We start from the raw sequence: 24,433 nt of genomic DNA, 5'->3' as shown, positions 1-24,433 counted from the left end.
TCGGTTTACGATTAACCAGAGACATGAACATAAAGTCACTTAAAATCTATAGTGACTCTCAGTTGGTGGTTAATCAGATTACTGGAGAATATCAAGCCCGAGGTCTGAAGATGGTTTCTTACTTGAACAAAGCAAAGGATTTTTTGGTGCAATTTGAAAAGTATACACTCCAGCAAGTACCTCGCGACCAGAACTCAAACGCTGATGCTTTGGCCAAATTAGCAAGTGCAAAGGATGCTGACACCCTGAATATAGTGTTGGTTGAACGACTAGCCGCACCAAGCATCAAAGCAAAGAAAACCTATCTGGTAATTCAGGCAGCAGATACATGGATGGCACCCTATATTGAGTACTTGACGCACGGAGCGCTGCCGGCAGATAGAAACAAAGCAAGGGACCTCCAGAGGCATTCTGATCGATTTATCCTGGTCGACAGAATTTTGTACAGAAGGGGGTACTCAATGCCACTCCTAAGGTGTGTCTCAAAAGAAAAGGCCAACGAATTAATGCGAGAATTTCATGAAGGTTTCTGCGGGGATCACGCTGGGGGCAGAGTTTATAAGAAAAGATCCTAAGGCAAGGATACTTTTGGCCAACAATGAATGAAGAGTATATGGATTTTGTTCGAAACTGTGACAAGTGTCAGAGATTCTCCAAGATATCGCGAGCAGCCCCTAATGAGCTAAAGCAGATGCAAAGTCCGTGGCCATTCGCAGTATGGGGAATAGACTTAATCGAGTCTTTTCCCACAGGAAAAGGCGGCGTTAAATATGTCGTGGTGGCTGTTGATTACTTCACGAAGTGGACTGAAGCTGAGCCGCTTGCAACCATAACGACCAAAAAAGTGCTGGAATTTGTGGTCAAAAACATAGGCCATATACTCCAGGCCATATACTCCATCGCATCAAAGGATGGCGTACGATCAAGGCGCTAATAGCCAGTTATTAATGGAATCTTTGGATTTGGTCAATGAAAGGCGCGAGCAAGTCCAACTCCGAGTAGCAGCTTACCAGCAAAAGGTCGCCCAGTATTTCAACTCTAAAGTACGTGAAAGAAAATTTAATGTGGGAGATCTGGTACTTAGAAGAGTTTTCCTTAACACCCGCGATCAAGCTGCAGGAGTACTCGGACCTAACTGGGAAGGACCATACCAAATCGAAAAAGTCCTCCATCCAGGCACTTATAAACTTGCTCGCTTAAATGGAGATCTCATTCCTCGCTATTGGAATGGAGATCACCTGCGCAAGTACTATCAATAAAAAATTCTTCTTAAAGAATTGACTTGTATTAATTTTACTTTTTACAAGTTTATGAACAAGGGTTAGTCAATCTTGTGACTGATCGCTTAAAAGTGTAAGATCATATTTCTGATCACTCATACAGACACGATTGTCCATTTATTATGAGAAATAAAAGGGATTGTGCGTAGCCAATCAATCTTGCCAATTATTGTATTTATTACAAGTATTTGCTCATTACGTGTGTTGTTTTGCTATATTATCATTTTTAAATCTCTATTACAAGCAATAATGTTCGAGCAGGTCTTTGTAAAGGCAAGTGACCGAGGACCTAAAGCTCCTCAATCACTTGGGGGGCATATAAGGTATCTAGTAAGCAAAGCATATCGATAGTTATATGTAAACACACGAGCAAAATAAGTGAAAGCATACTACGGTACTTAGAGTATTTTTCAAAGTTTTGTTTAAATTTTGTTAAATTAAACCAAAGTGCTATGCTAAGTTCGGTCATACGAACATATGTTATAATAAAATAAAAATATTATAATGTCAAAAGAGAAACCCTTTACACCGCGAGCAATTACTGCTCGGATGTAATTGTCTGTTAAAAGGAAAAGCTGCCCGGGCAGCAATAAAAATATAAATTGTCTCAACACTACGCACTGAGGTCCTTGTGTCCCAAATTACAAAGATAAATAAAAACAACAAAAATTATGAAGCAGGAGGGTCTTGAGGAGTTTACTGGTCGACGGAGGCCCCAACTTCCTCTTCCGTGCCGTCAATGCCCGTAGCCAAGGAGATTTCTAGGGAGGCTGGGACTTTCGCTCTCTCCTCTTCCTCAAAATGAGCAAGGCACCGGTTATTTCAGTTTGCCTCATGCGCTCAGAAAGATAGCTAAAGTCTTCCTTGCGGTTGTGCTTCTAGAACGCGTAGAAGCAGTTGAAGGTGGCTCCCTTATACCTCTCCAAGTTGCTAGCATTGGTCTCCTCGAGCTCTTTGATGCACTCCTCCAGCCCCTTGGTCTTCTTTCTGCTGATGACCAAATCATCTTGGAGCTTAGTGGCCTCCCTGAAGTTCAACAAGGAAGCATCCTTGTACTTTTTTTTGTCTTCAATGGCTTTGGTTAAGGTAGCCTGGAATTGCTTTAGCTCTTCGGTCAGCTTGGTGTTTTGATCGAGCAGTGCTGCATTTTTCTTCTTGGCTACTTTGACCTGCTCGATATATTTGGCCTCAGTCATCTTGGACTCCTCAGCATGCTTGGCCTCGAAGGCTTTGAGTTGGGTAATCAAAGCCCCCGAGCGGCGCCAGCTAGCGGTCATAGTTAGCATTCCCTGCGATCAGAGATAAAGATAAGCTGATGGAAAACAATGATAAGATAAATAAATAAAGCTCATCAATAGATATCAACTTACACTGGAAATTTCGTTCAGCGCGCGGTTAATTATTTGGTCAACCTCCATGGAATCGGTGTTGAGGATGGCCTCTCGGCTGCGTCGGTGTGTAATGCCCCGGATTTCCTATTATGGTTTAATGGCCGGATTAGTGGGCCGGGAGGGCCATAACTGTTTAATTATGCCATTAAATGTGTTTATGCATGTTTATGAGAATTATATTATAATATGATGTTAAATGCATGCATGTGTGTCCACATTCGGTTACAGGGATATTATGGTAACTTGGCCCGTTGAGGGTATAATTGAATACTTGTTTGTATGTTAATGATATATTGTGAGACCACATTATAATGTGGGTTGGTTTGAGTATTTCGACATGAGACGATCTTTAAACATGATTTATCGGTTTGGTCATAACAGGTTTGAGCTCGGGGCTCGGGGTGAGTCTCGGGGTGTTATTGGTGGTTATAGCGTTACCGGGGATTTTAGGGTAACGGGTTATGAATTATTGGTGGTTGAGGATTTTGAGATTAGCGGGAATTGGGAAGCGTTAATTATAATTAACGGGTTTAGCGGAATGTACCAATTTTGCCTTGGAATGGCTATAGAGGCTTAAGATGACATAAGGGGTATTTTGGTCTTTTTGGAAGGATATATGTGACTTAAGTGACTTAGAAGGCTGTGGAATAAACAGAGTAAAATAGGGGTTTGCCTTCTTCTCTTCCCGTACCTTCTCATAGCTTGATCTTCACCATTGCCTTCTTTGAGAGTTTTGAGATCTAGGTGGGATATCAAGCTAAGGAACTTCAAGGCTGAGTTAGTAGACTTGGTTCTGCTTGTGTGGGAAGTTCAAAGCAGGTTTTAAGGTAAGTTTTGGTCATTGAACTCAAGTTATGCTCTGTTTTCGTTTCAGTTTTTGGTTCATGGATTTTGATGTGGGGAGTGAGAATTAAAGGGAGTTTTTATGTTGTTTTGATTGAGGTTTGATGAGGGTGAGCTATGGGTGTTATTTGGGGGTTTAATTGTGTTTTTGGAGGAGGTTTAGAGAGGGTTTAAAGGGCTGGTTTGAGAGGAAAGAGCTCAGGGAAAAAGATTGGTTCGTGTGGCCGACTTAGCCATTCTGGGCTGAGCACCGCGGCGCAGTAGGGGAGCGCCGCGGCCCTTGGCGTCTGGCAGATGGGGAGGCTCTCTGTTTGGAGGCGCGCCACGGCGCAACAGAGGGGGGGCCGCGGCCCTTAAGGCCAATTTTGCTAAAATGTGGTTTTTAGCTTAGGGATTCAAACCATAGGCCTCGGGGTTGAACCTAGTACCCGGTTGGGTAGTATTTGAGGTCTCGGGGGCTGGGATTTGGTTTGGGAACCCTCGGTTATCATTTTTATTAATAAATTCTATAATTTGGTTATGACCAGGTGACCGTCAAGGATTTTAAAGGTTGATCGTTCTCAGGGGTCGTTCATATAATATTCTCACTTGAACCAGAGGTAAGAAAACGGTGAATGAATACAGTTGCACCCTGTATAGGTATATGGCATGCATGGTTTGATATTGAGGCATGTTGGTTGATTTATGTGGACGTGGATTGCATGTTAAATGCTAGTGAACGCTGATTACCTGTTTGAGACACTGACTAGTCAGGGACCGACTCTAAAGTCGATGACCACGCATTGAATGGCTCTATGGCATTAATGTGGGACCGACCCTAGGGTCGAAGAACTTATAAGCGCTTGCCTGGTCTACGACCAGATGATTATAGCCAAGGTATATGACCCCGGTGACTGTTTGTCACAAGGCTAAGGGACGTTGTCCATAGTTTCGACTCTAGAGTCGTGAGGAAGGTTATGTTGGTGACCAATCACCATGCACCTGTCCTGAGCGAACTTATGAAAGAATCACCTATCAGTTAAGCCCTGGTGACCCTATCGTTACATGGCTAGAGGGAGCGATGCTCATTATTGTGACTTTTGGCTATTGTCACCTATTTGTTGGACTGATGGTCCTGTATGGTTATTATGATCGTTGTTGATATTATATCATGTTTTATTCTGTTTTCTTGCTGGGCCTTGGCTCATGGGTGCTATGTGGTGCAGGTAAAGGAAAGGAAAAGCTTGGCCAGCCTTGAGTGGAGAGCTTGGGCGATGTGATGTACATACAGGGCCGCTTTACCGCCACGGTCAAGGAGTTCTCAGAGGGACTAGGGGTTTACCCTATTTTTGCCGCTTAGGCCGACGGGGATTGTAAATTTGGAACTGTAGCAACTCTTTTGTATTACGAACATCTTGTAAATATTTTTAAAGGCTCATGAGCAGTTTATTTACTTAATGAAATGTACCCTTTCCTTTTTACTGGTTTTCACCTTAACCTGATAAAGATACTTAGATCATGTTTTTAACCAAAGGACTCGGGTAGCGGGTCAAATTTCTGGTTCACCATTCACCGTAACTGTTCTGGAATAACCAGAGCGTTACAACTTGGTATCAGAGCTGTGCCAAGGTTAGGGTTCCTGTAGACTGGCTGGGTATGTACACACATCACCGAAGACAAGCTCGACTCACGGGTTGGTAACTATTTACGTGGTTACATGTATTTTTGTTAAAATGTAATATATATGCTTTACCTGTGTGTGTGAGATACTGTGTTGAGCCTGTGCCCTGAAATATCATATCTTCAGCAAATGTGTACTGATTAGTACTGAGATTGCTGGCACCTGATTATTAGTATGGTTGTGTACAAATTATTATGTGATACATGCTGAGTGCTGAGTGCCATGAACATGTATCTGATTGTGAATATTGAATGACTGTGGAATGTGATAATTGTCTGTTGTTCTTGGACCGTAAGGCGGCAAGAGGTTTAGTTATTACTACCTGACTGGCCGTATTGATTATTGTTTCAGTAAGGTATCAGTGACAGAATGAACCCAGAACAGACAGGCACCTCAGCTGGCCATAATGGTCAGGGTCAGAATAATGACAATAGTCAGGGTCAAGTGAATGACCAATCTCAGGTTCCACAGCAAGCACCTGCAAACTGTCAGCAAATGTTTAACGATTTGCAGGCTATAGTGATAAAACAGGGGGAGGAGCTTCGTCTCCTAAGACAGCAGCAAGTGCCTGTGGTGGCCAGTGTTGCAGATGCACCTTCTGTGCCGGTGCCAGTTATTGGGCCACTGCCTGGGGTTGAAAACAGATTGGAACCTCTTTATGAGCGGTTCAGGAAACAGCAACCTCCTGTGTTTAAAGGCAGTGCTGATCCCACCAAAGCTGAACAATGGATGAGCATGATTACCACTGTTCTTGACTTTATGAAGGTAGTTGGTACTGAGAGGGTGGCCTGTGCGGCCTATATGTTTCGGGAAGATGCCCAGATTTGGTGGGAAGTGGTTGGTCAGACCAAGGATGTTAATCTCCTGAGCTGGGAGGAATTTCAGACCTTGTTCAATGAAAAGTATTACAATGACGCCATTAGAGCGGCGAAGGCTGATGAATTTATGAGGCTACTTCAGGGAAACTTATCAGTAACCGAGTATGCCTTAAGGTTTGACCGTTTGGCAAAGTTTGCCAAGGAGTTGGTGCCCACTGATGGGACCAGGAGAGAGCGTTTCTTACAGGGGCTACAGCCCAGGTTAGCCCGAGATGTGCGCATCACCGCTGTGGCAGGAGTGACTACTTACGCACAGGTGGTGGAGAAGGCACTTACAGCTGAAACTGCAGAGATTAAGATCTAGCGTGAAAATGCAGCCAGAAGGGATTTCAGGAGGCCAGGTCCTCCATTTGTGGGTTCTGGTAAGGGTGTTGGCCCCAGTGAACAGAAGAGGAAGGTTCCTGACACCTTCCCAGTTCCAGGTCCTGACAGGAGACCTCGTGGTGTTACAATAGGTCGTCCTGGGGGCAGTGAAGCCTGGAAGTCCTATCCCGAGTGTCCTAGATGCAAGAGGCATCACTTGGGAGAGTGTAAGGCAAGGGCCTGCTTCTCTTGTGGAGCAGTGGGTCATCTCAAGAAGGATTGCCCTAAGGCAAGAATGGAAGAGCCCAGGAAGGCAGACTGCTCGGCCCCAGCGCGAGTGTTTGCATTGACTCAGGCAGAAGCTGAGGCTTCCCCCTCAGTTGTTACAGGTCAGCTTCTTAGTGCAGGAACTGCTTATAATGTATTGATTGACTCTGGTGCTACACATTCCTTTGTTGCTAGTAGTGTTATTGATAGATTGTGTAGACCTTGTGATTTCCATGCTGTGGGGTTTGGTACTTTGTTACGCACTGAGGAGCTGGTTGTATCCAGGAGGTGGGTCAGATCTTTGCCAGTGATAGTAGAGGGCAGAGAGTTGTCAGTGGATCTTATAGAGTTGGTTATGACTGACTTTGATATGATACTGGGTATGGACTGGTTAGCCAAGTATGGGGCAACCATTGACTGCAGAAGGAAGATGGTCACCTTTGAGCCTGAGGGTGAGGATCTTTTTGTATTTGTTGGTACTGTGCATGGACCCCATATTCCTATGATTTCTGCATTGAGGGCTAGGGATTTATTGCAAGGGGGTTGCATTGGATTCTTAGCCAGTGTGGTTGATACCACCAAGGTCGTGCCAGTGGGACCAAAGGATACTAGACTGGTGTGTGAGTTTCTGGACGTGTTTCCAGAGGATCTGCCAGGGTTGCCACCACACAGAGAGATTGAGTTCGTTATAGAACTGGCCCCAGGGACGGAGCCAGTGTCTAGAGCACCATACAGGATGGCCCCAGCTGAGTTGAAAGAATTAAAGGTATAGTTGCAAGAGCTGTTGGATTTGGGTTTTATCAGACCTAGCTTTTCACCTTGGGGTGCGCCAGTTCTGTTTGTAAAGAAGAAAGATGGTTCTCTGAGGATGTGTATAGATTACAGGGAACTGAATAAGCTGACAATTAAGAACCGGTATCCTTTGCCAAGGATAGACGATTTGTTTGATCAATTGCAGGGTAAGACGGTATTCTCTATGGTCGATCTTCGTTCTGGTTATCATCAGTTGAAGGTCAAGGAGGGAGACATACCGAAGACCGCTTTTCGCACTAGGTATGGGCATTATGAGTTTTTAGTTATGTCATTTGGGTTAACTAATGCCCCTGCTGCTTTCATGGATATGATGAACCGGGTGTTCAAGGATTATTTAGACCAGTTTGTGATCGTCTTTATCGATGATATTCTGGTGTATTCTCAGACTGAGTCAGAGCATGAGCATCATCTGAGGTTGGTTCTGCAGAGGTTGAGAGAACACAGATTGTTTGCAAAGTTCAAGAAGTGTGAGTTCTGGTTGCCTCAGGTGTCCTTCCTTGGGCACATTGTCAGTAAGGAGGGGATTAAGGTGGATCCATCGAAGATTGAAGCGGTCAGAGATTGGCCAAGGCCAAAGAATGCTTCTGAGGTTATAAGTTTCCTTGGATTGGCAGGGTATTACAGGCGTTTTGTGGAAGGGTTCTCAAAGATTACTACTTCGTTGACTGAGCTGACACGCAAAGGTCAGAAGTTTGTGTGGTCAGACAAGTGTGAGAACAGCTTCCAAGAGTTGAAACAGAGGTTGATAACAGCTCCAGTTCTGAGTCTTCCTACAGACCAGGAGAAGTTTGTGATATACTGTGATGCTTCTCATCAGGGTTTGGGCTGTGTTTTGATGCAATCAGAGAGGGTTATAGCTTATGCTTCTCGCCAGCTGAAGGAGTATGAGAAGAGGTATCCTACTCATGACTTAGAATTGGCAGCGGTGGTTTTTGCTTTAAAGATATTGAGGCACTATCTCTATGGAGAGAAGTGTGAGATTTATACAGACCACAAGAGCCTGAAGTACTTCTTCACCCAAAAGGACTTGAACATGAGGCAAAGGCGTTGGTTGGAATTAGTAAAAGATTATGATTGTGAGATTCTGTATCACCCAGGGAAAGCCAACGTGGTAGCTGATGCTTTAAGCCGGAAGGATCCGGGACAGATTCATGGTATTAGGCTGATAGCCAGAGAGTTAGCTGATGATATGACCAGAGCTGGTATAGAGTTACTGGTGGGCCAGTTAGCCAATATTACGCTACAGTCTACGCTGCTAGAGAGGATTAAAGAGGGTCAGTTGGGTGATCCACCGCTGATCAAGATTAGAGAGGATGTCTTGGCTGGAGCATCCAGGGATTATACAGTGTCTGATTTGGGGTTGCTGAGGTACAAGGGGCGGATATGTGTTCCGTTAGACACTGCCTTGAGGCGGGAGATTCTGGATGAATCTCATACTACACCGTACTCTTTGCATCCAGGCACCACGAAGATGTACCAGGATGTAAGATCATTGTATTGGTGGCCAGGGATGAAGAGGGATGTAGTAGAGTATGTGGCTAAGTGCTTGACATGTCAGCAGGTCAAGGCTGAGCATTAGAGGCCGGCAGGGTTACTGCAGCCTCTGGATATCCCAGAATGGAAGTGGGAAGACATCACAATGGACTTTGTGGTGGGCTTGCCCAGGACAGTTGGTCAGCACGATTCCATTTGGGTGATAGTGGATCGCTATACCAAGTCAGCTCACTTTTTACCAGTAAGGACTACTTATACTGTTGACCAGTATGCAGATCTCTATGTGAGAGAGATCGTGCACCTCCATGGAGCTCCTAGGTCGATCGTGTCAGATCGGGACCCTACATTCACTTCCAAGTTTTGGAAGAGTTTACAGACGGCCATGGGTACACGACTGAAGTTCAATATAGCTTATCATCCTCAGACAAATGGGCAATTTGAGAGGACGATCCAGATATTAGAAGACATGCTACAGGCATGTGTGCTAGACTTTGGTGGTTCGTGGAGTAAGTATCTGCCTTTGATAGAATTCTCCTATAATAACAGTTATCAGTCTACCATTGGTGTTGCACCTTATGAGATGCTATATGGTAGGAAGTGTAGATCTCCCATTCATTGGGATGAGACAGGTGAAAGGAGATACTTAGGTCCTGAGGCGGTTCAGAGGACCAGTGAGGCTATTGATAAGATTAGAGCTCGGATGCTTACTTCTTAGAGTAGACAGAAGAGCTATGCAGATCCCAAACGCAGGAACGTGAAGTTCCAGGTAGGAGACTATGTTTTCCTTAGGGTCTCGCCATGAAAAGAGGTGAGAAGGTTTGGAAAGAAAGGCAAGCTGAGTCCCAGGTTTGTAGGTCCATTTGAAATCCTGGAGAGGATTGGTCAAGTGGCTTACAGGCTAGCTTTGCCTCTGGCGTTGTCGGCTGTGCATAATGTATTTCATGTGTCCGCTCTTCGGAGGTATGTATCTGATGAGAGTCATGTTTTGAGTTATGAAGATCTGGCGCTTGAGCCAGATCTCTCCTTTGAGGAGCAACCTGCTCAGATACTTGATCAGAAGGATAAAGTCCTCAGGAACAAGACAATACCTTTAGTTAAGGTATTGTGGAGGAACAGCAAGGTCGAGGAGGCGACCTGGGAGCTGGAGTCTGATATGCGGAGTCAGTATCCCGAGCTGTTCAGGTAAATTTCGAGGACGAAATTTCTGTAAGGAGGGGATAGTTGTAATGCCCCGGATTTCCTATTATGGTTTAATGGCCGGATTAGTGGGCCGGGAGGGCCATAACTGTTTAATTACGCCATTAAATGTGTTTATGCATGTTTATGAGAATTATATTATAATATGATGTTAAATGCATGCATGTGTGTCCACATTCGGTTACAGGGATATTATGGTAACTTGGCCCGTTGAGGGTATAATTGAATACTTGTTTGTATGTTAATGATATATTGTGAGACCACATTATAATGTGGGTTGGTTTGAGTATTTCGACATGAGACGATCTTTAAACATGATTTATCGGTTTGGTCATAACAGGTTTGAGCTCGGGGCTCGGGGTGAGTCTCGGGGTGTTATTGGTGGTTATAGCGTTACCAGGGATTTTAGGGTAACGGGTTATGAATTATTGGTGGTTGAGGATTTTGAGATTAGCGGGAATTGGGAAGCGTTAATTATAATTAACGGGTTTAGCGAAATGTACCAATTTTGCCTTGGAATGGTTTTAGAGGCTTAAGATGACATAAGGGATATTTTGGTCTTTTTGGAAGGATATATGTGACTTAAGTGACTTAGAAGGCTGTGGAATAAACAGAGTAAAACAGGGGTTTGCCTTCTTCTCTTCCCATACCTTCTCATAGCTTGTCTTCACCATTGCCTTCTTTGAGAGTTTTGAGATCTAGGTGGGATATCAAGCTAAGGAACTTCAAGGCTGAGTTAGTAGACTTGGTTCTGCTTGTGTGGGAAGTTCAAAGCAGGTTTTAAGGTAAGCTTTGGTCATTGAACTCAAGTTATGCTCTGTTTTCGTTTCAGTTTTTGGTTCATGGATTTTGATGTGGGGAGTGAGAATTAAAGGGAGTTTTTATGTTGTTTTGATTGGGGTTTGATGAGGGTGAGCTATGGGTGTTATTTGGGGGTTTAATTGTGTGTTTGGAGGAGGTTTAGAGAGGGTTTAAAGGGCTGGTTTGAGAGGAAAAAGCTCAGGGAAAAAGATTGGTTCATGTGGCCGACTTAGCCATTCTGGGCTGAGCGCCGCGTCGCAGCAGGGGAGCGTCGCGGCCCTTGGCGTCTGGCAGATGGGGAGGCTCTCTGTTTGGAGGCACGCCGCGGCGCAGCAGAGGGGGGGCCGCGGCCCTTAAGGCCAATTTTGCTAAAATGTGGTTTTTAGCTTAGGGATTCAAACCATAGGCCTCGGGGTTGAACCTAGTACCCGGTTGGGTAGTATTTGAGGTCTCGGGGGCTGGGATTTGGTTTGGGAACCCTCGGTTATCATTTTTATTAATAAATTCTATAATTTGGTTATGACCAGGTGACCGTCAAGGATTTTAAAGGTTGATCGTTCTCAGGGGTCGTTCATATAATATTCTCACTTGAACCAGAGGTAAGAAAACGGTGAATGAATACAGTTGCACCCTGTATAGGTATATGGCATGCATGGTTTGATATTGAGGCATGTTGGTTGATTTATGTGGACGTGGATTGCATGTTAAATGCTAGTGAACGCTGATTACCTGTTTGAGACACTGACTAGTCAGGGACCGACTCTAAAGTCGATGACCACGCATTGAATGGCTCTATGGCATTAATGTGGGACCGACCCTAGGGTCGAAGAACTTATAAGCGCTTGCCTGGTCTACGACCAGATGATTATAGCCAAGGTATATGACCCCGGTGACTGTTTGTCACAAGGCTAAGGGACGTTGTCCATAGTTTCGACTCTAGAGTCGTGAGGAAGGTTATGTTGGTGACCAATCACCATGCACCTGTCCTGAGCGAACTTATGAAAGAATCACCTATCAGTTAAGCCCTGGTGACCCTATCGTTACATGGCTAGAGGGAGCGATGCTCATTATTGTGACTTTTGGCTATTGTCACCTATTTGTTGGACTGATGGTCCTGTATGGTTATTATGATCGTTGTTGATATTATATCATGTTTTATTCTGTTTTCTTGCTGGGCCTTGGCTCATGGGTGCTATGTGGTGCAGGTAAAGGAAAGGAAAAGCTTGGCCAGCCTTGAGTGGAGAGCTTGGGCGATGTGATGTACATACAGGGCCGCTTTACCGCCACGGTCAAGGAGTTCTCAGAGGGACTAGGGGTTTACCCTATTTTTGCCGCTTAGGCCGGCGGGGATTGTAAATTTGGAACTGTAGCAACTCTTTTGTATTACGAACATCTTGTAAATATTTTTAAAGGCTCATGAGCAGTTTATTTACTTAATGAAATGTACCCTTTCCTTTTTACTGGTTTTCACCTTAACCTGATAAAGATACTTAGATCATGTTTTTAACCAAAGGACTCGGGTAGCGGGTCAAATTTCTGGTTCACCGTTCACCGTAACTGTTCTGGAATAACCAGAGCGTTACACGGTGCTTCGATAGTTTGGTCATTCTCTCCTTGGCCGAGCTGAGCACGACATTCGTTAGGGCATCTCCAGTTTGTTCGGGTGGTGTCTGGTCAGCAGGTGATGAAGGAGGAGGGTTCTAGTCGGTGGGCACTGGGGGAGAAGTCTAGTCGATAGGAGCCGGAGGAGGTGTTGTTTCCTTCAAAGGAACTGGTGCTGGAGGGTTACCTAATAGTCACTCCCGTTGTCCTCCTCGAAGGCTATGACACGTCGTGGTGCTGCTAGGGAAATTCTTCGCTAGTAGCACTCCCCGCAGTCGATTCCCTCACATCCTGGTGAGGGGCCAAATGGCCAACCAACCTTAGATTGTTTTCCGTGACCAGCTCTTTGACACTTTTTTCTATAACAGTCATGCTGGCCAGGGAGGCTGCTCATATCTCCACTTCTGGAGTAGGAGCTGGTCGGTGCGACGGACCTGAATGACACTAAAATTCTAAGGAATGTGCCGAAAAGCTAAAAGAAAGTAAGCGACCAGAGAATAAAGAAATTACCTCCTTGAGTAAAGGCTAGATTGTTGGTGGCCAAGCCTAGTGTTAAAAAGTACTCCTGGAAGTACTTTCCCACATTAGACTTGTGGGTGATCTCGCTCAGGAAAGTGCAAGCAGATTCCTAGTGATAAAGGTGGAAGAACCCCGTGTTGTTGTGATTGGGGTTGGACTTAAGATCAAATAAGTAATTAATCTCGTGCGGCGTAGGCACAGGCCACTTCTTGTGGTTGTATAGGATATAGAGAGCAGAGAGCACTCTATATCCATTTGGGGTGATTTAGAAGGTGGCGACCTCGAAATAGTTGGCCACCCCATGGAAGAATGGATGAAGAGGCAAGGCTGCCCTTGCCTCAATGTGGTATCTCGACCAGGCGTTGTAGGCGCCCCTAGGCAGGTTTGCCCGCTGGTCGATGGAAGGTTTGATTAGGGTTATCCCAGAAAGTCCATACTTCTTGAGATAGTTCCCTACCATCCTAGCGGTGATGTTGCTAGGAGGTACCATGTACCATTCAACCTTTGGTCGAAGGACGTCTCGAGGTTGGGCTTTTGTTTGGATTCCTGGCTGAGGAGTGTTTTCAGCTTGTGGGTTGGTCGAAGGATTTTCTGCCCGAGGAGCAAGCTATTTGGCAGGAGGAGTGGTTGTTTTCTTTCTTTTTTGGGCAATGGATTTTACTTGACCCATGTTTCTTGGGCTGGTTTAAGGTCTATTAGAAGGGTTATGAGAAAAAGGAATTTCTGGGATTAGCAACGACGGCGGTTCCTGATCTTCGAGCAGCTGGGCAAGCAAGTCGTCGTCGATCGGCCTCTCACCTCCCCATGGGTCGTGCATGAAAATCTGCGAGCAGAGAAGGGGAGATGAGAGTCTACGGCCAAAAGACCAAGAAGTGTAAAAGTTGGAATAACGTTGATCGTGTATAAAAGTTAAGCTTTTATACGACCAACAACATTCTAACAACAACACAAAATTCTATGCGAACAGTTTGGAAAATGGATTAAAAAGCATAAGTGAAAAGTTTTTCAGAAAAAACTTTTCGACTCTGAAAGGGCGGGAAAAACCCAGTTTTTTCTACATGCCTAAAAATCGAATTTTACTTCAATTTTACGCCCTAAATTAATAATCCTAACTCCCAAGCCGATTCCTAAGCCTCGTATAGTGTTTTTTCCTTATCCTATCGTGCTAATTTCTACATGCTCATTTATCCCCAAATTGGTTTTTCAAGAACGTTCAGAAACTCAAAGCCCGAAATAAACCATAAATTAAATAGCATGGCATCTCAACGACGGAGAAGTTCGAGAAACTTACTTGAATGAATATTAGAGAAAATTTCTGAAGTGCTAAGTGGATGAGCAGAAATTCCGTGAGTCGTCGAGATCGTTCGAATTTCTGGGTTTTTTACGCTCTGTTCTTCAGTGTTCTTGAGAACAAAGTAAAAAGTAAAAAGTAAAAGAAATGATTTTGAGAGGTTATTTATATTAGTCGTAGTGCAGTTACCAAGGTAATGATGAGGGGTTATTTTTCGAGGCATGGGAAAGTGTGATAGTTGTTAGACTACTTTTTGGGAAATTGCAATGATATGATTGGTTGCCTTTTTCAAGAAGGCATGGACGACTCTGACGCATTTGATAAGGCATATGAAAGGTCAGTTGCCTAAGTTTACTTTATGCTGGTCGCAGTAAAATAAACTTGGGGGGCAAATGTTTACCTAAAAAACTGCCTTGATGACGTGGCAGGATTGACTTGCACGTGGCTGGCACGTGGCGACTTTAAGTGAATATATCCTGCTCGACCATCTACCAGAAAGTGATGGGTTTATCAAGGATCATGGTTATGCACGACCAGCCTGGTCGTATACTTTCATTTACTTCCATTATTTACGCAGTTCTATAATTACGCATGAATTGTAATTTCTTTTATGACCTAGATACGAGAATCTTAATGATAATTATGGCCCATCGGCCCATGTACTCTTTTTGAGCCTGTAAATAAGAATCAAATGGCTCAAGGGAGGGACTTTTTTTTTAACTTTTGATCTTTGTACTCTGGGAGAAGAATATAGTGTGTTTATTGACCAAAATTGTAATCTTCCAAAGGCTTGTGAAACTAATGAACCCTAGTTCATTGATCACAGTGTTGGGATTCAATATCAATAAGAACACTAAGTGGACGTAGGTCATTACCATCCAATTGGGGCCGAACCACTATAAATCGTTTGTGTCGTTTGCTTTCCATTTGAATTTCTTCTTGTTTTCTTCTCATTTTCTATCGTTTATCTGACTCCGTGTCATTGACCAATTTGAGGGTCAACAATATATATATAAATATATATATATATAAAGCAGTGCAAAGCCTTTGAATTTCACCTTCAGTGCCAGTCTTGCACCAATGTTACTCATCTTCACCATCGACTTTCCAAATTTGACGTTGAGGTTCAAGCTTTGCAATCCTCTCTCTCCCAAGAATCTTTGGACGAAGAGCTTGGTGGAGGCATCGATCCATAACTTATGATTTGACTCTAGACCTCCACGACCGTTTCTCAAGTTTCTGAAGAAAGTACATAGCGTCAAAAGTGGTTGCGCTGCGAGTGTCCAGATCGACTCACTTGGCCTTGTCGCCATTCTCCAGGCAGAGAGCTCTGAGTTGAGGAAGGAAGGAAGGGTCGATGGTGGGATTGGCACCGTTTCCTATGGTGGTGGTGAAGTTGTAGAGTTTGTATAAGAAAAGTTTGCATACCGTGGTACCAATGGTGTATCACCAACTAGGGTGACAAGATCTTGAGTGTTGAGGCTCTTCGCTGCAAATGTATCATTTTGCACATCAATGGACATTGTAAAGCTAGGCAAGTTGTTAGTATCATTTGCCAATGAAACTCGCCCATCTCTACGCCCAGTAGGCACTTTCCAACTGAAACCTTTAGTTTGTAAAATAAGCTTATAAATATCAAACGATGTTATTAGTTTTCTAAACCCTTTAATAACCAGAAAGATGAGAACAATACTATATATAAGTGCTTACCAAGACAACAGAGTCACGTGCAGCAAGTGCCACAATATCTGCATAAGAAACCACACCACAACATGCAGCTTTGAGTTGTTTCTTAGTGTCGTCTATGACCTAGTAGCCGGGTATCACTACAACAAAAATGGTATTTAGGGGCAACGAATGTCACCACTAATAATGCTGAAAGTCGTTGCTGATTGTCATCAGGGGCAACAGGTCGTCGTTAATGAGTCGTTGTTAATAATTCGACGCTAGTATTGATTATTAGCGGCGACAAAAAGTCATCCCTAATAAGCAACATTAGCGACGATAATTCGTCCCTAATAAATTGAGAGTCGCCCCTAATAATCTTGCTACCTAAATCAAATTTCATCCTTAATAATAAAAAGATTTTTGTAATTAAAAAAATATTTAATAAAATCTAATATTAGCAGCTATGTTTATATTATTATGGGCAACTTTTGAGATATTGAATATGCATAAAAAATAATAATATCAACATTAAATATGCATAAAAATAATAATTTGTTCAGATTACACAACTAATACAATATTATCCAAACTAAATATACATACAATAATATATTAATTATAAGTTATATTTTAATACAATAATACATATAATATCTCAAACCTCGACATCGTCTGTACCGTCCCCTTCTTGTGCCTGCAGTGGCTGCGGTGCCTGCGAAGTCTGTGGTGGCTGTAGTGTGTGCGGAGGCATCGACTATGGATATTGTGGAAGTAACGATGATCCTCCAGGTGTTGAAAAAAATTAGAGTACGCAGGGGAATAGGCATGGTGGGCCCAGTGTGTACAACAACAAATATTTTCCATCACTCATATAAACAGTTTATATGATCAATAAAACATCGAGACAGAAACATTTCATGTAGCATATATATAAATATACAATATATTTATATATCATATAAACATATACATAAATATTCAAGAACATGAGTATTTACCTCTTGAAGCCTATCAAGTTTCCTTGAGTCTTTTTGTATATATATTGACCTTCCTATCTAACGCTTTGAGTACTTAAATCACGATCTTCCGGAGTGTTCTCTACACCTCAAGATGTGTGTGGGCACATAGAGAACATGAGTTTGTAATTTAGGAATCACAAGTATTTCTCAACACATGAGAACTTGGATTATGGTCTGAGAAATGTTAGAATAAAGAAGAAGAAGATAATCTTTTGTCTGACAAAAATTCTGAATTCCTACTAACTTGTGTATTGCTTTTCTCTTGTATCTTTCTCTCATGTTCTTCTTCTTATTTTATATCATATATATATATATATATTATAGGGAATATACTCATTTGGTACCCTATGTTTTTGCAAAGTATCATTTTGGTACCCTCTGTTTTCAATAATGCTCATATGGTACCCTGTATTTTAAAATCGTACATATTTGATACCCTAAACTCAGATTTGATAGATAAAATTTTGTCAATTTAATCAAACTGCTGTCAATTATGTAAGTTACAAATTTAAATTTAATTACATAATTACATATAACTGGTGACAGTTTGATCATATTGACAAAATTTTATCTATCAAATCTGAATTTAGGGTACCAAATATGTACGATTTTAAATTACAGGGTACCATATGAGCATTATTGAAAACAGAGGGTACCAAAATGATACTTTGCAAAAACATAGGATACCAAATGAGTATATTCCCATTATTATATTACCTTATTATTCCTAATAATAATAGTAATATAATAATAATATCATAATGATGATAGGAATTGATTTATGTAAATATCTAACTTGCCAAATTTGAAAATATCTATTTTCAAATTATTAATTAATCAAATAAATAAAATAAAAACAACATTGATACAATATCAGTTTAGTGCTACACGCATGGCACAGTCCCTGGACTGTGCCATGCGTGAACTGCCACTTTCCATTTTCAGGGATATTGCATTTTTCTTTTATTTATTTATTTATTTAACTTCATTCTTCTACAAACTAAGATATTTATATTTTTAAGGAAAAGATGACAACCATATTTCAAAATTTAAATTTTAAATTCAAAATTTTAATTGATGATCATCATTATCATTATCTTTTAAAATTCAATAAATCAAAAACGATTTTTGACTTACGAATTTTATTTTCTCCCCCTCAAATAAAATAATTAATTAAAAAATTAATTTATTTATTTATATGTATGAATTTTGAAATTATATATCTAAATTAATAAATATATTTTTGAAAATTTAATAATTAATTCGAAATTAATTATTTAACATTAATTATCATATAATTGTATACTTGATCCGAAGAATAAAATTCTTCTCGAATTTTTAAATTATAGTTTTACTCTTGTATCAACTCTTAAATTGATATGGTGTTGATAGAACCATCTTGGGGACCTATGGACCTATAATATCTAGCTCCAATAAATATTAGATTATTAACCAAAGCTATTTGATTAAATAATCATATTTATTAATCTCATGATTACTCCACTATAAATATGAGATTGAACTCTCGATAATTATAGACATATATATATCGAGTACTTTATTAAAGAATAAAGTGTTCATTGATATAATCATTACATACAACGTAAATCCTCTATTAATGGTTCATAATTAAAAAGAATAAAATTACCGTTTTACCCTTTTAGCTATATCTTGTTCCTAAAGTACCATTGACTTTACTAGTGAAGGTTGTGTCACGACAAGTTTGTGACGTGAGCGCTCATAACCTTTTCAGTTCCAAAAGTCAACCCAATAGGGAACCATTATTCAATCTATAAGAAAGTATAAAATCCACATCTGTTAAACTATGTCCCCAGCCATATATATCATTAAGTCCCCAAAACAATTGTTCTTAGCCTGATCATTCTGACAAACCTTAATGCATGAATCAAAGGATCATGTGACATATATAGGAGTTCATAGCAACCTCAGGATTAAGATCATCGTTTGATGCATTTGATTAATACTATGAAATAGTATTTAAACAAGTATTAACAAATCACATCTGGTCCAGTTCTATATATCACTATATATAAAGTGCCTTCACTAAAGTGTCCTATTACACTAGTGATACGGATCTAGGTCACTTGTATTCATAATACTAGCGAACCGTACTAGCAGTAATTAATTTAAAAATTCCATGATTTTATTTTACTATGAACAGTTTTAAGTTTACTATTTTAATCTCGATCCTCTCATACCAATATGAGATTAAGATCACATAGATAAACTTTGGAATTTTCTTATATTTACATAATATTATCAACATAATATTGGATATAGTCTATACGCCCTGATATTCAGCCTGGGTCTTTTATGCAGCTCGAGTATAGCTGGCTAGCTAAGAATAGTACTAAAGGACCCACAAGTTGATATTTCTTCTGCGAAGGCAGTGCGACTCCCCAGGTAATAACACGAGCTGAGGAATACGAAGCATTAAGGTAAGAGCTGGAGATGGAGATAAAACACAACATCCTGGGCACGAGCTGGCGTTATGTTCAGGTTGTGGTACCCTGACAATCTACCATATCTAGGAGTCTTTATAAACCTGGATACGTTATTTAGGAATGTGCATGGTCAGACATTACATGTCTGTTACTCCTGAATTCTCAGACATGCAACATAAACGTGCATGATCAAGCATCACATGTCCAATTATGCCAGACGACCCATGATCAATTTTACCTAATGATTAGACCATACCTTAATATATATTGTAATATTCATTATTTGTGAAAGAAAGGTCACAAATAATTATGGGTATTCACGTGATGACCCCTACACCTATCCTGGGATGGTTCTTCTATAAATACCAAGACCTGGGATAGAAAAGGGGGGGTTTTTCTGGGTGTAATGCAAATACTCTGTCAAAATATAGAGAGATATACAGTAATAATATTGACTCGTGGACTAGGGGATTTTAGCTTCAGAACCACGTAAAAAAGGAACGAGTGTTCTTAATATATCATTCTAAGCATCCTTAAGAGTTATTATTCTTATTACGGTTTGTCCTTAAGCACTAGTTTATTCCAGCTAATTACGTAATACATTGTTGGCGAAAAATCGTGTCAACATAGTCTATATATAATAATTCCATTCAATTATTTATTTCATTTAAAATATTTGTCAACTACAATTGCTTTAAGGGCACTATTCCCAACACCAGGTCCATACATATATGGATAAGGATAGGGTGGAGGTTGAGACGACGGTCCACTCATATGAGGAGGCAAAGGTTTGGATGAAGGTCCACTCATATGAGAGCGATAAGCTTGAGGGTACAGAGGCATCAGCCATTGATACATATATGGGTGGATCGTAGGTTGAGACGACCACAATGGTCCAGGCATGTCAGGATGGCCTAGTGAAGGCTGAGAAGTTGAATCTTGAGACGAGTGTTGTGTCTAAAGTTCAAGAGACGAACCTACATACTTCTTGTAAAACCGCTGACATGTATTCTGCATCTCCACATTTGTTGTCGGACATTTTTTACGTGGAAGCTGTTGTTACACGTACTAAAGCTACTCATTCACGGTCGTCAACCAATTCACGTATATCCTCAGTCGACTGGTTAGGTGGTGCCTGAGACTGAGTGTTTTGAGAGGGACGGGTTGACGTTTTACCCTTTAATTTGCGGCCACTTAATATACACCAGTATAAGATACCTCCAATATCTCTTCAAGTTGTCCATAATAGTTAAAATCTTTTGTCCTATCAACAGACACTCCACTATTTTGTGTAATACAATTTTGATCTCAATTGTATGTAACATATCGAACCCCATTCACTATACATGCTTGATATGAGTATGCCAAAAGATCGGACCCAGATGCTAAAGCTAACAACTCATCACCATTCTCTAATGACTCGAGCTGATGCAAGTTATATATCTAAATATAACAAAATATATTATAATAAGAAACGTCAAATTCATATTCCTGGAACTCATATTGACAAGTTTTAATATGAAGCATTGACACCATATAATTATTCAAGCTAAGATAGGATAGTAAGTTATTCAATAGTCCTAATGACTTAGAAATTAACTTACTATGAAATGTTGGTCCACATCAACATCATGGGACTAAACAACAAATCCATCCATCATTTGGGTAAAAATCATTTACTACCTTGGTACCTCACCCTTTTACTACATTATTTGGTTACCACGAATCAACAAGGATAACTCGTCACACACAGCCTGCGTCCAAAGACTACAAGCCACTAGGGATCTATCCCTAATGAATGTATGACATCGAAAGTGTCGAAAGGCTCAGAGGTAACAATACTTGCAACTGATATCATCTTATTCTATGAACCAAAAACTAATAATTTTGTGAGGAATGATTGCATTCTATATACATAACTTTTTTCATATGAAGATATTCCATTTTAAAAGTAAATTTAAAATATTTGGTGACACACTCAGAGGTATTTAAACTCGGTGCTCTGATACCATTTTTCTATCATGCCCCGAGCACTAGGGCATGCCAGAAGTATAATATCCATAACTTGGGTGATCAACAGTCAAACTTTGACCATTGTTGGAAAATAATTCTTATAGTAATCATTTAGTTTATACCATAAACTAAAACAATTATAAGTCCAAAAATAATGGAATAACTCGTATAATTATATAGAAAATCATAGTAGTAAAATTATGATCATTTTCCTCGTATATATGATTAAAAGTAATATTCCCACAGTTATGTGATCACCAAATACTTAAATTTAATAAGTTATAAATCATAAAAATATACCACTACAAGAAAAACTCCCTTTAGCGGCAACAGTATTAGCGGCGACCAAAAGTCTATCTCTTTATGTGGTGGCAACCCTGGTAAATCCTCTGGAAACATATCCAGGAACTCATAACTAATCTATTCTCTTCTGGTCCCATTGGCACGACTTGAGTGGTATCTACCACACTGGCTAGGAATCTTATGCAACCACCTCACAGTAGGTCTCTAGCCCTCAATGGTGATATCATAGGCACACAGGGTCCATGCATAGTGCCAACAAATACAAAGAGATCCTCACCCTCAGGCTCAAAGGTTACCATATTCTTCATGCAGTCTATGGTTGCTCCATACTTTACTAACAAGTCCATACTCAAAATCATGTCAAGGTCATTCATAACCAACTCAATCAGATCAACTGAAAATTCGATACCATCCACTATCACTACAATGATCTTATCCATCTCCTAGAGACTACTAACTCCCCAATGAGCAGTAGAGTAGTATAATAATCACATGGACTACACAGTCTATCAGTTATCCTTCTAGAAACAAAAGAGTGTGTAGCACCAGAATCAATTAAAACAGTATAAGAGGTTCCAACACTAGAAAGATGACATGTCACTACTAAAGGACTAGCCTCAGCCTCTACCTGCGTCAATGCGAACACTCGAGATGGAGTCAAGTTGTCCGCCTTCCTTGGTTCTTCCTTTCTTGCTCTCAGGCAATATTTCTTCAAATGTCCCACTATCCCGCATAGAAAGTCGGTCTTTGATGGACACTCTCCCACATGACACCTTTTACATCTAGCGCACTCTGGGTAGGTCCTCCAGACCTCATTGCTACTCTAGTGGCCTATCTGTATACCCCTTGGCCTCCTGTCGGGACCTAAAGTTGAAAAGGTGTTTGGAGCCTTCCTTTTCTGGTCACTAGGGCCTCCAACCCTACCAGAACCCATAAATGGAGATCCCATCCTCCTAGTGTCTCTCCTTGCTGCGTTCTAGCACCAGATTTTGTTCTCTGCACCCTCAGTAGTAAGGGCTTTCTCTACCACCTGAGCATATGTTGTCACCCTAGGCACGGTAGTAATACGAACATCCCAGGCTATCATAGATTGTAGCCTCTGAATGAACATTTCCTTCATTGTCCCACCAGTGGGTACCAAGTCTGCAGCAAACTTGGTTAGTCTATCAAATCTCAATGCATACTTTGTCAGTGACATGTTCTCCTGTAACAACTTACTGAACTATTTTGCCTTTGCAACCCTAACTACATCGTTGTCATACTTCTCACTGAACATAGTTTTAAACTCTTCCCAATCCAGGGTATTGACGTTCATGGTCTGGGATATCACTTCCCACTAAATTCGGGCATCCTCCTGAAACATGTATGTGGCACAGGCCACCTTTTCATTTCCAACTACCATCATGAAATCCAGGATAGTGGTAACCATACTCATCCACTGTTTGGCCTTGGCCGAATCTGCACTGCTCGCAAAAACTAGAGGGTGCTACTTTTTGAACCTTTCATAGAGAGGTTCCCATCTGTTCCCAGCCTCTGACGACTGTACTACTATCAGCACCAACACGGGTGGCACCTCTGGCTTAATGTTTCCTGCAGGAACCTGTTGTTATCTCAAGAGGCGGATCTCTTCTTCTTGTCTCTGTAATCTGGCTGGCATATCTTGCTGCCAGTTCTCAGAAGCTGGTGGAGGGGTTTGACCCTGATTATCATTCTTGGTCTGTATTCCTTGGGCGGCTTGCATACCTGACTTCCCTGGAAGCATACTTCGAAGCTTATACCTTGTTGCAATAATCAATTCGGTTAATTAGGTAGTAATAACAATACCTCTTGCCGCCTTATGGTCAAAGACCGAATAAACAAACATTCACACTCAACAATCATGCTGTTGACCCAGATTTTGGCCAACTGACACGAAGTCAAAATACGCTTGACGTGGAAGATTATGTTGAAAAGAATGTGATGACGAAAATAATAAGGACACAAGATTTTATAGTGGTTCGGCCCCAGGATCTGGTAATAACCTACGTCCACTTAGATTGTTATTGATATAAGATCCAAAGGAGCGATCAAAGAACTAGGTGCAATGCCCCGGATTCCCTAATATGGTTAATGGCTGGATTAGTAGGCCGGGAGGGCCATAACTGTTTAATTATGACATTAAATGTGTTTATGCATGTTTATGATAATTATATTATAATATGATGTTAAATGCATGCATGTGGGTCCACATTTGTTTACAGGGGTGTTTTGGTAATTTGGCCCGCTGAGGGCATAATTGTATACTTGTTTGCATGTCAATGATATATTGTGGGACCACATTATAATGTGGATTGGTTTGAGTATTTCGGTATGAGAATATCTTTAAATATGATTTATCGGTTTGGTCATAACAGGTTTGAGCTCGGGGCTCGGGGTGAGTCTCGGGGCATTTTTAATGATTAGAACGTTACCGGGGATTTTAGGGTAATGGGATATGAATTATTGGTGTTTGAGAATGTTGAGATTAGCGGGAATTGGGAAGGGTTAATTATGATTAACGGTGTAAGTGGAAAGTACCAATTTTACCATTTGAATGGTTTTAGAAGCCTTAAATGACTTAAGGGTATTTTAGTCATTTGGATGGATT

General features: G+C 41.2%; 1 pseudogene; it reads right to left on the bottom strand.

Moving 5' to 3' along the window:
* LOC133784965 (peroxidase N1-like) overlaps window positions 1-24,433 on the bottom strand; it is a 56,727-nt pseudogene that overhangs the window by 14,209 nt on the left and 18,085 nt on the right.

Source organism: Humulus lupulus, chromosome 6 (assembly GCF_963169125.1).
Source record: "Humulus lupulus chromosome 6, drHumLupu1.1, whole genome shotgun sequence".
NCBI lineage: Eukaryota > Viridiplantae > Streptophyta > Magnoliopsida > Rosales > Cannabaceae > Humulus > Humulus lupulus.
The sequence above is the reverse complement of the archived record's forward strand: the minus strand, read 5'-3'. Positions and strand labels throughout refer to the sequence as shown.